This window comes from Aotus nancymaae, unplaced genomic scaffold (genome assembly GCF_030222135.1).
Source record: "Aotus nancymaae isolate 86718 unplaced genomic scaffold, 86718_ANA_hifiasm-v0.15.2.pri h1tg000030l, whole genome shotgun sequence".
Classification (NCBI taxonomy): Eukaryota; Metazoa; Chordata; class Mammalia; order Primates; family Aotidae; genus Aotus; species Aotus nancymaae.
The window spans coordinates 16507716-16523585 of record NW_026988443.1 but is presented as its reverse complement, the minus strand read 5'-3'; positions in this window follow the sequence as shown (position 1 = coordinate 16523585).

Genomic DNA, 15870 nt, shown 5'->3' with positions numbered 1-15870 from the left:
TATATACTAACTCACTAACACACAGTTTTATTTAAGGGAGAGTACAGTCAAGAAGAGGCATCGTTGTCCATGCAACATGCATCACAAGTCATAGTTCTGAGGCTTTGGAATTTCTATAAAAACCTATTTGAAAAAATCATTCCATAGTACAAAGGTGAGGATAATTTTTCTGAAGCAAAAAGTGAACTTTTCAAAGCCTATGGGGTTAATGTGACTTGGAGAGGAAGAACTGTCCTTCTGCAGCTTTTTGTCACATTCAGGACTGAAAACCTGAGCTAAGGTTCTGAAATCCCCAGAAAATGGGCTCTGCTCAGAAAATGGGAATCATAGGTTAGACCAAGTCATCACTAGTTTTTATAATTTTTACCTTTCCTTTTCAAGGTTTTGTTTTTATTTTTTTATGAAAATGTGGTACAAGTAAGACTATCTTTCTTTGAATGTAATGGCAGAGCCTTCTTTGTGGTTTAGTTTAGTATATTTTAGTGTATCTTGTTTATTTTCTGCCTAAAACACTATGATGTTAACTCTATGAAATCGGAATCTTTTTCTCATTTTTATTCACTGGTATGCAACTAGTATTTCAAACATTGTCTAAAATATATTAGATGAATGGTTGACTGAACTCATCACTTACAGAATTGTTATTAAGAAAATTATTATTTTTTTCACATAAGGAAAAGTACACTTGATTTGAAATGTAAAGAATTGGTTCAAATCCAGACTATGAATGGAAACAATATGGTAGTGGGTAAGAAAACAGGCTCAGTAATCATCCTGCCTTTAGTACTCATCTAGTCTGTGCTGTATCCTTCTTCTACCACGTAATTATTTTAGTTTCCTTATCCTTAAAATGTGGATAATTAAAATACCTAACTCATAGGGTAGCTATGAGATTTAACTAAGGTAATTTGCTTTAACAGATGTGCTGACCACGTAATAAGTGCTCAATAAATATTGTGGGTTTTTTGTTGTTGTTTTAATTTCCTTTTATTTTAAGTTGACATACATCTATATAATTAATGCTGTGAATATTAATCCAAATAACTAAATGAGATTAAAATCTTCTTTCCCTTTTTAAATATTGATTGCAAAAATCAAATGTAATTAAATAATAAAATGGTGGAAATTCATTCACTGACAACATTGCTTAAATTTAGTCATCAGATTAAGAACATTTGTTTTGAGTCGCCATAGTGAATGGTGTTAAAGCTCAATAATATATAATGTCTAGTGCAAGCCCTCCTATTTATTATAGCATAATTGTAGACAATGGATTCCTAAGAGGAGAAGCAATATTTTAGAGTTGCATATGCTAAGTGTTCACTAAGTAACATAGGGTTAATGTCGGAAGGCAGAGCATCAGGGAAAAAATGTATTGAGGCAGGTGGTGCTTGGCTCAGGTCTTAAAGAAAATAATGAAGAAAGAATGTAATGCAAACAATATTTAAGATATATTACATATATTAAAAAATGACATAGTTTCTAGCATTCTATCTTCTTCAAACAAATCCCAAAGTATTTTTTTCTTTTCACACCCAAATGTGCATATTTTGTGCCCTCTTTTTAAAAAACATGATCCTTAAATATGAATGAGTAACTGATCTTGAGCTGAAGAGTCTTAACACTAGAGAAGCTTAAAGTCGAATCAGGATTTGGCCATATTTTGCAGGTCTTATCATGAACAGGTTGCTCAACTGAAAAACTGATACAGTACATTTGTCTCATAGGTTCATTTGAACACAAAATGAGAGAATACATTAGAATACTAAGTTCCATGGTCTAATGTCATATATATATATATATATACATGAGCATTGCATTTTCTGTAATATTGAAAGAGCAAGAACAGTCTTTTTTGTTTATAGTGCTCGCATGGAGATTAAACATTAAAGATAGATAGTCCTATCCTATTGTCAGATATTTGAATTACTGTCTCCTTGAGAGAGTGGACTAGCCAGGTTGGCAAGGACTCTGCTGAAAGTAGAGTCTGCTTCCCATAGCTATAGGCGATGATAAACTCTAGGGAATGTGAGAAATTTAGTCAGATGGAAAATGGGTGAGTTAGAGAAGGGTGCACAGTTAAGAAGCAAGCAAAAACTTTTGGGTAAATCCAAAGATGGGAGGATAGATAAATGAGAGTAGGAAACTGTGGACACAGGCATTTGTAAAACGCAGACCTCTAAGCAACAAGCATTCTCTTCATGACTTCTATGATACAAATGAATTGACTGTGCTGAAAATGCTAGAGATGAAAATATTTACTGAAAAGAAGTATAATTAAAGAAAGTAGTGAATAGTTAAATGAACTTATATAGTAACTAGTCTTAAAATCATAACTCTCTTTGGCAATCAAATGCCACATGGAAGCATAACTCCCCAGACACCCATAGCTCAAAGGCATAGGCATATTTTATGGCTAGACAGTCTCAGCTAAATCATCTTCTCCAGAATTTCTAGAATCTACTGGTAATACATTATATTTTATAGAATCTGTATTATATAGAATCTACTGTAAATATGCTACTTACGTAACAACCTCTACACGTCCATCGGAGCCTTCTAGAAAAGAAAGAGGAAAGAAATCATTGTCAAATTTCCAAATAGGGCATTTGGGGATTCTCTATCTGCTGCCATCTTTTATTTTTTTCCTCTTTTAATTGCCCTGAATTGTTCTTTGTAAGTCATATAGTTGTTTGCTTTCTATATGCTTCAGTCAGATTTGAAGCACTTCCTTTTCTATACAATATTATTTTATCGTAGACATATTATCATAAAAGATGTACACAAATTGTTACTTCCTGCTTTCCTTTCCATCCCCCCACCTTTTTAATTCTTTTAAGGTATATATGGGATGCACGAATGAAGACAATCTCAGGAAGGCTGTTAAGAAGACAACTTGTTCATGTAGTAGAGAATAATAGTCCATATGAAATTTATCAAACACTATATGCCTAATACAATATCTTATCACTCCTCATTATGTTACATATTTAGAGAGATTCTAAAACATTATAAGGAAATTATGTAATGTATATACTGGAAAGAATATAACTATGTAACCTATTTATAGTTTAGCCAGTGCGTTATTAAGCCATGTACCACAAGCTCTTTAGTTCAAGTGAAGCCTTAGATTTTGACATCTAGAACATTGCATCCAGTACATTCAGTTGGTCCCAGTTTCCCGTATGAGACAGGCAAAAGCAAATATTTAATCACATGAATTAAATATATAGATTTTGGAATCACAATTAAGTTAGAATCCAAGTTCTATCTCTAACAGATTTTGTGACCTTGAACGGATTAATTAACCTCCTTTAAGCCTTAGAGTCTTCATCTGTGTATGTCAAGAAAATAGTTTTGAGATATTATATATAGAAAAAGAAAGAAAATGTTCGTCATTTCCTCCTTTTTTTCTCCACCATCTAGGCACAAGAATAGTTCTCTATTTATGGCTTGTGGGAGGAATGGTACAAGAAGGAAAGCAGGAAGCTCGAGTCAGCCGTCTTTGGTTTTCCAAAGCTTAGCCTATTGGGGAGATTATGCTTTCTCTCTGAGACTAAAAAAGAAGATGGTGATTTTAAGCAGGAAAACATGAATTTGATAAGGAGTTTAATAAGAATTTTGAGAATTTATCAAATCTTTAGACTAAGGACCTAACTCCTACACTCTTAGGTGACAGATGAGGATGTGAATGGGTAGCTAGGGAGGAAAAACATTACAGGGGAAAAAAAATTAAAATCTTCAGAGAGGTTAAGGGGCATGAATTTACCATGCATGCAGGGACAACTAGGAAAATCTCAGCAATGTTTTATCAGGAATTGGAACTAAATCTATTTCCACAGATGGTTCAGCTATTCCCAAACAATCATAGCAAAGTATTCCTTAGAACAGTGATGTGGGACCTCAGGAACCAGCATCTCTTCTGTGATATCCAATACAGAGAGAGCAGTCCTACCTTGGGATTTTGGAAGAGAGGTTTGCCTATATGAACTGGTCATCTATAGACTGAGTAAGGGCTTGGTCCACTACTACATTCCAAAATATGTCTTTGGCTGTTGGACACAGGGGGAGGAGAAAGAAAAATTTTCATCTGTGAGTGAGTTAGTGCTATAGGAGTAGAGTTGTTTCAGACTAGTTTAAGATCCATACTGAGCAGGTACAGTGGATGAATATCACTTTTTTATGACCAGCAGTCTCAATATGCACATGAAAAAAAGGAATATCTGCCTAATTAAAATTACTGTTAGGATTCAATTATATTGAGAGACAGAAAAAACAGCTATACAGGTGAGCCAACACTTATAAGTCATGGCTAGATAAGTGCCTGACACAGAGTATCTGTTTAATGCATGGCATTTCCTTTATTTGATAAATGATCACCTTATTCCTCATCATCATCACTATCATCATCTCCATCATCATAATCCTCATCGTCACAGATAATAACATTGAGGCTTCCAAAGGAGGAAAATCACTTTTCCAATAGCACACAGCATGTCAGAATGCATTTAATAAAGTCCTAAATGGTGAGAATAAAAAACCCTGAACTGGTGTATCAGGATACCTAGACTTAGTTGTGCTGTGGTTGATTGCTTGAGAAGTTACAAAGTCTAGCTTAACATTTGTGTATCCTCCCACACTGAAAAATAAGACACACCTCCCAAATACAATCAGTTGTGCTTTATATTTGTGGTTTATTCTTCTGATTATCAAAACTGATTATATTCAACTGTCATGTCTGATGAATACCAACATCTGCTACTCTGCGTTTAATTTTGCTAAAAGAAAAAGCTTAATTGTTTGCCATAGTGTCGGAAATGAGAGTATTGAATATGTGCCTCTGGAGGGCAAAGCTGACCTTTGTCTCTCTGGCTAGAACCTTTTTGTTTGTATATCCAGTCTATGATGGGCAATGGGTCAGCTTGGGACTCTCATAAATTTAATCAGCTGGATGGTAGCAATTCTTAAAAAGAAACTGAGATAAATACCAAAGTACTTCTCAGCTAAATCTAAATTATATATATTAGGGACTAGACAGCCAGAGTGAGCATTGATTATTCTTGCTCACCCACATCTTTTTTAACATATTTCACATGTTTTCAAGTCCCAGGTGTGTCCTTCAGTAAGGAAAAAAATACATATTTTAGTATTCCCAGATTCTCTTGCAGCTAAATTGACAATGTATGATTTAGACTCTACAGACCAGTCATGCTGGCATTAGTCATTAATTTGAAGTCAGTAAACAGACATAATAAGGGTGGTGGCAGAGGCACCTTGATTTTATCTGCGATATTGGTGGAAGCTTCCAGATTGCTATAGAAGCACATGGTTATTAGTGATGACAGCACCTCCATGAAAGTTGAAATCTAAAGTTGTTCCTGTTACCTTGGCTTATAACAAATGCTTAAAAATCCTTCCCAAAGAGTCTGTGTGATACTCATAATTGTATTAGATGTTTCCCTGTTTGCATGTTAGATTGTTCTGTCTTTAAAAAAAGAGTTCTAAAATACGCAATAGAGTAGTCACAGAAGATCTATCAACTATGACTTTTGAGTTGACTTTTTTGCATTTGCAAGAAGGGGAGGTACTGATTATGGACTCCAGATATTAGGGGGGAAAGGAAAAAGGAAAAGATAGATGAAAGAGAGAGAGAGAGAGAATTATATCTGTAATAAAAACATGAGCAATAAATGACTTTTTTTTCTGAATCCATAAGCTCCAACTATGTCACAGGAATTAATACCTCTATCTTTCAGCTATTCTTATACTCTCAGTACTGAAGAGTACTATATGAGGCCCCCAGTTGAAAAAAAGACCAACTGTATTGTCATAGTTTTGTAATCTCAGTAAAAGAGAACTTAACCTACCCAGTAGTTCCAACAATGGTCCAAAATGGTGTTTCTTTGGTCTCACTAGTTTCACATGCCCACCTCTCAACCTATTCAATGTGACCAGGAGGGTGAAAGGATCTGATTAGCCCGACATGAAGCACAGTTTCACATAAACCACATAGATTTAAGGATAGACAAGTAGTAGTTCCCCAAGCAAAATCAGGATTCTATTCCCAGAATAAGAACTAGGGCTGAGCAGATACAAACAAATGATTGATTCTAGGTGTATCTGCTTCCATCTTGCAATAGTCATCATGTAACCAGGAGAGGACTTGATATCTTTGATCTTATTCTCCAAAATGGTTCCTTTTCAACAATTGTTGAAACATTATGTTAGCCAGATTCTTTTTAATCTGTGATTTTTTTAAAAAAATAAAAAGATACTAGAAAAAGTTGCATTGAAAGCAAGCCAGTAAAGCACATAGAGAAGTTGATCAAAGGATGACATTTGCTACAGGACAGCTATCCTAACATGCAGCAATAGTAGCTCCCTCCCTCAGAACCACACCATGCCCTTCAGATGTTAGAATGAGAACCAAACCATGCCTTTCCTTCACTTCTCTTATCAAAGCATCATAAATCCCTTTCTCTTCACCATGAAAATAAGCACCTGTGGAAACAATGCTGATTAGTAGGAATAGATCTGTTTAAAAGTAACTGCAATTAGAGCTAATTACCTTCCCCTTAGGCTCACAATGTTAGAGATTATTATTATTATTATTATTAATTTTTAAATAACAACCAGAATGGGCAGAGAGGTAAAATTTACTCAAGAGGTCTTTGCATCTAGAAATTGAAGCATGAATTTATTAAACATGTATATCTATACAAATACCCTCACATTTGTACAGTTGCATTTAATAACCTACACATATGTTTCAATCAGATATCTTAATTATTCAGAAGGAGAGGAGTTGCTCCAGGTAATACAGCTAACTTATGACACCATAACACTTACTCTAATTTATACTTTACAAACAAGCCTAAATATATCCTCCCCTGAGCTAAAACAGTAATTCAGCATGTGCCACTGTGGAACTTAAGGTAACATTTTATTTCTGAGGTTAGAAATTATGCCTAATATATTCCATGTTTCTCTTTTGTAATGCTAATTAAAACAAAGACTGAAAGAGAGAACCAATTCAGGTTGTTTACGCTGAACTATCTGCACTGCCCTTCATTTTCATCAAAACAAAATACCAAACTGCCTTTTGTTTGCACAGAGGGCTACATATTTTTCTTCCATTTTTATATGTAACATTTTATAAGAGAAATATTTGAATGTGACGTTAATTGAATGTTAATTGTAAAGTTCATTTTCTTGCTATTGTGGTGTTTGAGCTCCTTACATATTTTGGATATTAACCCCTTATTAGATACACAGTTTGCAAATATCTTCTCCTATTTCATATCTCTTCATTCTGTTGATCTTTTCCTTTGCTGTATAGCTTTTTAGTTTGATGTAATCACATCATCTATTTTGCTTTTGTTGCCTGAAGTTTGGAGTCATATGCAAAAAAAAAAAAAAAAAAAAGAATCATTGTTCAGGCCTATGTCATGGCATATTCTCTCTCTGTTTTTGTCTAGTAGTTTTAGAGTTTCAGGCTTATGTTTCAGTCCTTAACACATTTTGAGTTTGTTTTTGCATGTGGTGTGAGATAAAGGTCTAATTTCATCCTTCTGCTTGCATGTATCCCGTTTTTCCAACACTATTTATTGACAGTCCTTTCTGCACTGTGTGTTCGTGGAATCTTTGTAACCTGATTAAAAAATGGGCAAAAGACCTGAATAGATATTTCTCCAAAAAAGACATACAAATGGCCAACTCTACAACTTTAGGTATTTAATTAGATAACTGCAAGAAGTTGGTGGTTGTCACTTTCCTTAAACAATAAAAAGGTAGGCAGTTGAAACAAATAAGCAAGCAAACAAACGAAACCTGAAAATATTGTCAAGTTTAATCTAACACTTTATACATATTCATACATCATAGTAATTTCAATATTCACTAACATGTTAAATGACAAACCTAAATGTCTTCCTACTTTATGCTTGCAATGAGAGCCTTACCTTCCTATGTATGTTGTAACAGAAACAGCCCTGGCTTGAGAGGACAAAGACATTGGCCATGGTACTTTCACTTATTTTGTGACCTCAGGCAAATCAGTGAAACCCACTGAAACAAAACTGAGTAGGATTCTGTGTTTGAAATACCTCCTTTATATGCAAACTTAGTCATTATTGACATAGCAATGTCCCCATCCGCTCATAAAGCATGGGAGGTTTAAGTGATTTCCTCCTAGGTTGCTCTGGAGATTCTGACTTTAAACAGTGTCGCTAAAGAAGTACTAGGACTTCTGACCACTGACATTAAAGAAGGCACCTATTTTCCTCCTGAGGAAGGAAGCAGAATAAAGCAGCTCTTCCTCCTGTTATTGTTACACAGGAAGAGCAAAGCCTGACTGCTCAGAAGCATCAGCAAACAATGATTGTGCTCTGCCTGCTGAACAGTGAGGGAGAAATTGTTTCATAGCATTTTGATCAAATAGGTATTCTGATTGACGGCAACTTACACGTAGACATTTATTTTAGCTTTTGCTTATATTTGTTCAAACTAATCTCCCATGATATCTCAATGATTAGGATACAAAGTGGGGAAATCTATTTGACCGGTGATATTCTGGGAACCTAAAGTATATCATGTCCATTAAAACTCTGATAATTAATTGTCAGCTATCAGAGCTATCCTAAATGATTACCAGGTCAATAAGATCAATAGTGACAGAAGTATTAGAGGTAGTGGTGATAATGGAAGCCATAAAATTAGTACTAGTAACGAGTAGTCATCATAGCAGCAGCAGCTAAGATACATGGTGGAGCAGATACTTAAGTTGTACCAGGCACTAAACTGAGTATTTTACATGATAATTTCATTTCATTTTTACACCATCTCTATAATATAGATACTGCCATGCCCAGTTTACAGATATGGTACATGAGTCTTTAAGGTGTTACAGACTTTTCCAAGATTGCACAGCTAGTAAGACATGTAACCAACAACTAAATTTTCAAACGGGGTAAAGATTTTCTCATTGCAAAGTGGGAGGGATGGTGGATTAGGAGGAGTGAGGCAAAAAGTTGTAACCTATTCACAAAGTTCAACAGGTACTAAAAAAGTACTGCTTGAGTCAATTCTGAGAGAATAAAATGAATTGGGTGGCTTTCCAACACTTAAGTTTAGGGGTGCACTGTTCATGGTGTGGACAGGATGGAGACAACTAGAAAGAGTCAACATATAAGCAGGTTAAAAGCTAAGCACCTCAGCAGAGACTTGTACAGGAAAAATACCAATGTATGGGAGAAAGACAGGGGTTAGCACCTGGACAACTAGATGGGAGTACTAATTTGTCCAAAACAGATTATTCTCCTAGTAACAATCTATTTAATAGATACTTGTAGGAATCGTCCCAGATTACAGCAATTCTCCATTCTTTCTTAGCAGCTGCCTTCATCCTCTTGGGTGAGACCTTTTAGCCATATTGTGTATTAAATCCCCATACCCACGCTCCAGACCCAATTTATGGGTTCGCCCCAGATAAAAATTTATTCTCTAACTAGAAACTTGGAGCTGGGGCTTTGAGATACTGTTTATTACACTTTGGTTACTTCAAGACAGCAAAAACTCAGATGGTCTATTTTGGATTTTCTTTTTTTTGGATTGAATAGCAGAGAATCAGACTGAGAAGTAAATGGGTTCTTGAATTCAGAGAAGCATAGTATGAGTTGGAGAAAATTCCATATAATTTCTAGTTTCTACTTTCTATCCTGTCTACATTCCTGATCCTAAATTTTATACTTTAGTAATAATATATGGGTTTTAAAAAAATAGTCAATTTTAGTTTCCATAACTTGAAAATAAAAACTCGATTTAACAGAATCGATTAAACAACAAGGTATCTTTTAATTTAGCATTATTATTATGAGGAATAAGCTAAGGCTTTTCAAAAAATACTTTCTTATTCTTCATAAGAGTGTAAGGTAGGGAACCCTGCCAAGTTTTATAACAGGCAGACATCTGGACTAGGTAAATTTTAAATAACTATGGAAGGTATATTCTGTAGCTTAATCAGATAAGTTTTATTCTGTTCAGTGTGCTACTTTACAAAAATGTAGAATGTGCTATATTTCATATTATTAAATGTCTTACATCTTCTTTACTGAATATGAATACATTATGGATGTGCAATTTTAAAATTCAACTGAGAAGAAGAAAGAGCAGTTGACACAATCTATCACCTTACCCAAGTATAAAATTTGGTTTTAATTACACTAATTACAAAATAGACTCTAAAAACTGTGCATAATTTTTAACAGGCTAGCAACATAACTTTTTATGTTTCATAATCACTTACAGAACTGTGAAATTCCCCATTGGTACCATTGCTAATTTATAAGCCTCATACTTATAAACTTATGTTAGCTATTAAAAAAAAAGAAAAAGAAAAAGAAAAGAAAGTGCACACACACATACACACAGTTGGCTTTCTTTGTATAATACATAGGGATTGGATGATGAGTGTCCAATATAGACTCTGCCAGGTTGTGTTCAGTCTGTAATGTAGTAAAGTGCTGTAAACAGTCACCTGTTATTTGAGAATAACGTCGTCTATGCTGTCAGTGTTTTTTTTTTCAATGATACATAATATTTTACATCTTTATGGGGTAGCTGTGAGTGTTACAGGCATAGAATGTTCAGTAATCAAGTGAAGGTAGTTAGAGTACTATCACTTTGAGTACTTATCATTTCTATATGTTGGTATGATTTTGAGTCCTATCTTCTAGTTTTTTTGTTATATACAAAATATTGTTGCTAAGTCTTAGTGCCCTATTCTATCAAACTTAGAAGTTATTTCTTCTATCTTAACTGTATGCTTGTACCCTCACCAATTTCCCTTCATCACATCCCCACACAACCACCCACACTTACCAGTCTCTTGTATCTACTGTTCTATTCTCTAAGTCCATAAAATCACATATTTTAGCTCCCAAATATGAGTGAGAACATGTGGTATCTGTCTTTCAGTGTGATTAATATTGACTTAAATCCAGTAGTATTACCAGTCTTGATAATGCCACCATGTGGGACTTCGATTCTGATCAACCATGCTTGCTGTTGAAACCATCATGTCACTACTGATGGAGGTATTACTAATAAAAATATTTAAAAAATTTAAATTAAAACAGTAAAAAACAAATATCTATTTATTTATCCATTATGTCAAAGTGACAGATAATATCCATAGCTATATCTCTACAGCATATTTATTTCACCCGATTTTGATGGTATCTTTAATATGAGATGAAAATTATGTAGGTTATCAGACACACAGTGGAATTCAACTTGGGGCAGAGGTTCTCAATCCACTGGGGATTCAATTTTGTCCTCCAGGGAACATATGGCAGTTTTGTTCAAGACACTTTTTGTTCTTGTAACGAGAGTGGAGGAATGCAACTGGCCTATAGGGAAGCTGCTGAACATCATACATTCACAGGATAGTCCCATACAACAAACACATCTTCTGCCTTAAAATCTCAGCAATTCTGAGGTTGCAGAAATCCCACTACAGGGATGTTTTATGTGCCCTAAATAGGTAGTTTCTATTGTTTTGTCTGATGACTGAATAAGATGCACAGCCCTTATCTTGCAACAGCTTACTGGAAAACACGAATAGGGAACTGCATGGTGGTTTTAAATTTCAGCAACTTGGAGACACAAGGCCACTCCAAATTAAATGTATTACTTTTTAATCAAGTTCCTTCTCTCAGGGTCAAGTTGCTTCTCTCATTTTCAGATGCTTGTAATACAACCCAGATTACAAAACCCAGTCTTGTAATCAAGTTGCTTCTCTCATAGTCAGATGTTTGTAATACAACCCAGAAGGAAAAGCAGCAGGATTATTATTATTTTTAATTCAATGATAACTATTGAAATAAAGTGAGAACAGTATCAATCTATAAATTACGTAATTGCTTTAATAGAATATCATTGATTTGTCTCAAGGTACTTAACAGATTTTTGTTAATTAAATATTATGAGATCGCTTAGATATAAGAAAAATAGGTAACTGTACTCCAATTTTGCATATGGAAATTGGGTGTCTCATGTAAGTAAATAGCCAGGACACTGAACTACTTCTGCAAATGGAGTAATTTAATTGCGTAACACTCAAAATGTCATGGCCCCATGCAAAGAAGTGCAATTTTCATTTGAGTCCTCAAGAAAAAACTGACTCTGCCCATTAAAGGGTGAAACTATAAAGCTTCCCAGGAGACGATGTGGCAGAAAGTGCTGATTATGATGGAGAAGGTGATATAAGGAGACAAATATTTCAGAACACAACATAGATGCAATATAGTGAAGCTCTTCCTGGCTTTTTAAGTAAAATGGGAAACTAGCATTTGACAAAGAATATTGGAAGGAAGCTCCATGGTAATCAATAGATAATGACTATATTTAAAGGAAACTTTATGCTGATATTGATCATTTCCTTGTTTAAGTACACCATTTGGAGACCGTTTTCAGCCTCTGCTAAAGCTCAGAAAATGCAAGAAGAGAATACCATAGAATACAGAGGAAAAAAATTAAGCAAGTCTTTAAAAAATTATGAATGGGACAATAAGAGACACATTTATTCTCCTCATCCCCATGAACATTTTTCTGATTCAAATTTTTGTCATCTCTTACCAAAATTCATGAACAATGTGGCCCTAAATTGTTTGTCAGTTTCCAGGATCACCTCCTCCACTTCACCTCTCTCTCTCTCACTCTCTCTCTAACACATGCATAGACACACACACACTCAAAATTTTACATTGAATGCAATTATGAAAGATGGCAAAAGAACAAAAAATTAATCACAGTTTTCATAAATTCACCATCTCAATAAAGTACACATGTTTCTCCTCTCTCACTTCCATTTTAGATACCTATTTAACAATGTGGATATAATTTTTATTTCTAATTTATTTAATTCTACTTGTGTTAGAATTGTATTCTCTTACTATATAATATTTCTATTGGCTTTATGATCTCCACTATTATGGTTTTCACAGCTACATGATTTTCAATACAGTTAAATTTATCACAAATAACTCTAAAGAATGTTCCAAGGAAATCTTGTTAATTGTATTATCCCTTCATTTTTTTAGATGAAGGTGTTCATTATAGTGTTACTCTTCTAGACGATTAGGATGTTTCTAAAAGTTATCCAATAGAACATCAGAATTTCTAGTTGATGTATAAAATTTATTATTTTCCTAGCTTCATAAACATAACCAAATTGCTCTCAAGAAGATATAGTAGCAGTTAACACAGTATACCGGTGATATATGAAGATATGTTTTAGAATATCTTCATTTGGCCTTAGTGTTTCCTTTATTGCTAATTTCACTAATAAAAACGAAGCATTTTTGCCTTCTTAAACTGGAGTTTTGTTTTTTTGTTCTTTTTTGTTTGAAATTTGACTAAGTTCAGCGGTACATGCCAGGTTTGTTATATACGTAAACTCTGTATCACAAGGGTTTGGTGTACCGATTATTTTGTGCACCGAGGTATATATGCACTGTACCTGACAGGTAGTTTTTTTTATCATCTCCCTCTTCTCACCCTTCACCCTCATGTAGGACACTGAGTCTGTTGCTTTCTTGTTTGTGTCCATTAGTTCCCAGTTTTAAATGAGAGCATGTGGTATTTGCTTTTCTGTTTCTGTATTAATTTGCTTAGGATAATGACCTCCAGCTCCATCCATGTTGCTGCAAATGACATGATCTTGTTCTCTTTTTATGGCTCCACAGTATTCCATGTTGTATATGTGCCACATTTTCTTTATCCATTCTACCATTGATGGGCATATAGGTTAATTCCATGTCTTTGCTACTGTGAATAGTGCTGCAAAGAACATGTGAGTGCATGCATTATTATGGTAGAAAAATTTATATTCCTTTGGGTATCTATCCAATGATGAAATTGCTGTGTTGAGTGATAATTCTGCTTTGAGTTCTTTGAGAAATTGCCAGACTGCTTTCCCCAGTGGCCAAACTAATTTACATTCCCACCAGCAGTGTATAAATGTTCCCTTTTCTCTTCTATCTAACCAGCGTCTGTTATTTTCTGACTGTTTAATAGTAGCCATTCTGACTGGTGTGAGATGGCATCTCAATGTGGTTTTGATTTGCATTCCTTTAATAATTAGTGATGTTGAGCTTTTTTTGTATATGCTTGTTGACTCTGTGTATCTCTTCTTTTGAAAAGTGCTCTTGTCCTTTGCCTACTTTTTAATGGGGTTGTTTATTTATTTCTGGTAAATTTGTTTAAGTTTCTTACAGATTCTAGATATTAGGCCTCTGTCATATATGTAGTTTGGAAATATAATCTCCATTTTTTTAGGTTGTCTGTGTACTCTGTTGATAGTTTCTTTTGTTTTGCAGAAGCTTTTTAGTTTAAGACCCATTTGTCAATTTTTTATTTTTGTTGCACTTGATGTTGGCATCTTAATCATGAAATATTTGCCAGGCCCCATGTCCAAAATGTTATTACCTAGGTTATCTTCCTGGGTTTTTATAGTTTTACGTTCTACATTTACGTTTTTAATTTATCTTGAGTTGATATTTGCATGTGGTGTAAGGAACAGGTCCAGTTTCAATCATCAGCATATGGCTAGCCAGTTATCCCAGCACTATTTACTGACTGGAGCCCTTTTCTCTTTGCTTGTATTTGCTGGTTTTGTCAAAGATCAGATGGGTGTGGGTGTGCAGCTTTATTTCTGTACTCTCTATTCTTTTTTTTCACTGGTGTATGCATCTGTTTTTCTACCAGTTCCTTGCTGTTTTGGTTACTGTAGACTTGTAGTCCACAGTATAGTTTGAATTCAGGTGTTGTACATCCTCTGGTTTTGTTATTTTTTGCTTAGAAATGTCTTGGCTATCTGAGCTCTTTTTGGTTTCATATAAACTTTTCAAAGTTTTTTTTTTTTTGGAATTCTGAAAAGAATGTTATTGGTAGTTTGGTAAAATGGCATTGAATCTGTAAATTGCATTGGGCAGTATGGTCATTTTAACAATATTGATTCTTCTTATCCATGAGCATGCAATGTTTTTCCATTTGTTTGTGTTGTCTCTGATTTCTTTGAGCAGTGTGTTGTAGTTCTCATTGTAGAGACCTTTTGAAATGTCCATGATTAGCTGTAGTCTTAGATATTTTATTCTTCTAACTTTTTTCAATTTTTGTGGGTACATAATAGGTACAGTAGGTATATATGTTTATGAGGTACACGGGATGTTTGGATATAGACTTGCAATGTATAATAATCATGGCATGGATAATGGGTACCCATCCCCTAGCACTTATCCTTTGTTTTAAAAACAATCCAATTATACTCTTAGTTATTTTAAAATGTCCAGTTAAGTTAGTAGTGGCTATAGTTACCTTATTGTGCTATCAAATACCAGGTCGCATTCATTCTTTTTATTTACTTTGTGTATCCATTGACCTTTCCCACCTCCACCTCCCCAACCCCCAACACTACCCTTCCCAGCCTCTGGTAACCATCCTTTTACTCTCTTATCTTCATGAGTCCACTTGTTTAGATTTTTAGATCCCACCAATAGGTGAGAACATATGATTTTGTTTTTCTGTGCCTGGATTATTAAACTGGAGTTTTGTATAGTGAGCCTGATCTTTAAATTTATCTCAGAAAGACACATCTTTGAGTATTTCAGTGTGTACTTTGTACATCGTTTTGTGCCTGATTATTCATCAACACACAGCTGAGGATCAGTTTTGTTTAAGACTCAGTGCTAACCACAGTCAGAGGGAAAAATGTAGTCTCTGTCTTTCACCTTATTGTAACTGTTAAGGAAAGCAAGGTTTGTGTCCAAATAACTGTGATAAATGTGAAACATGATAAATGAAAAAATAGAG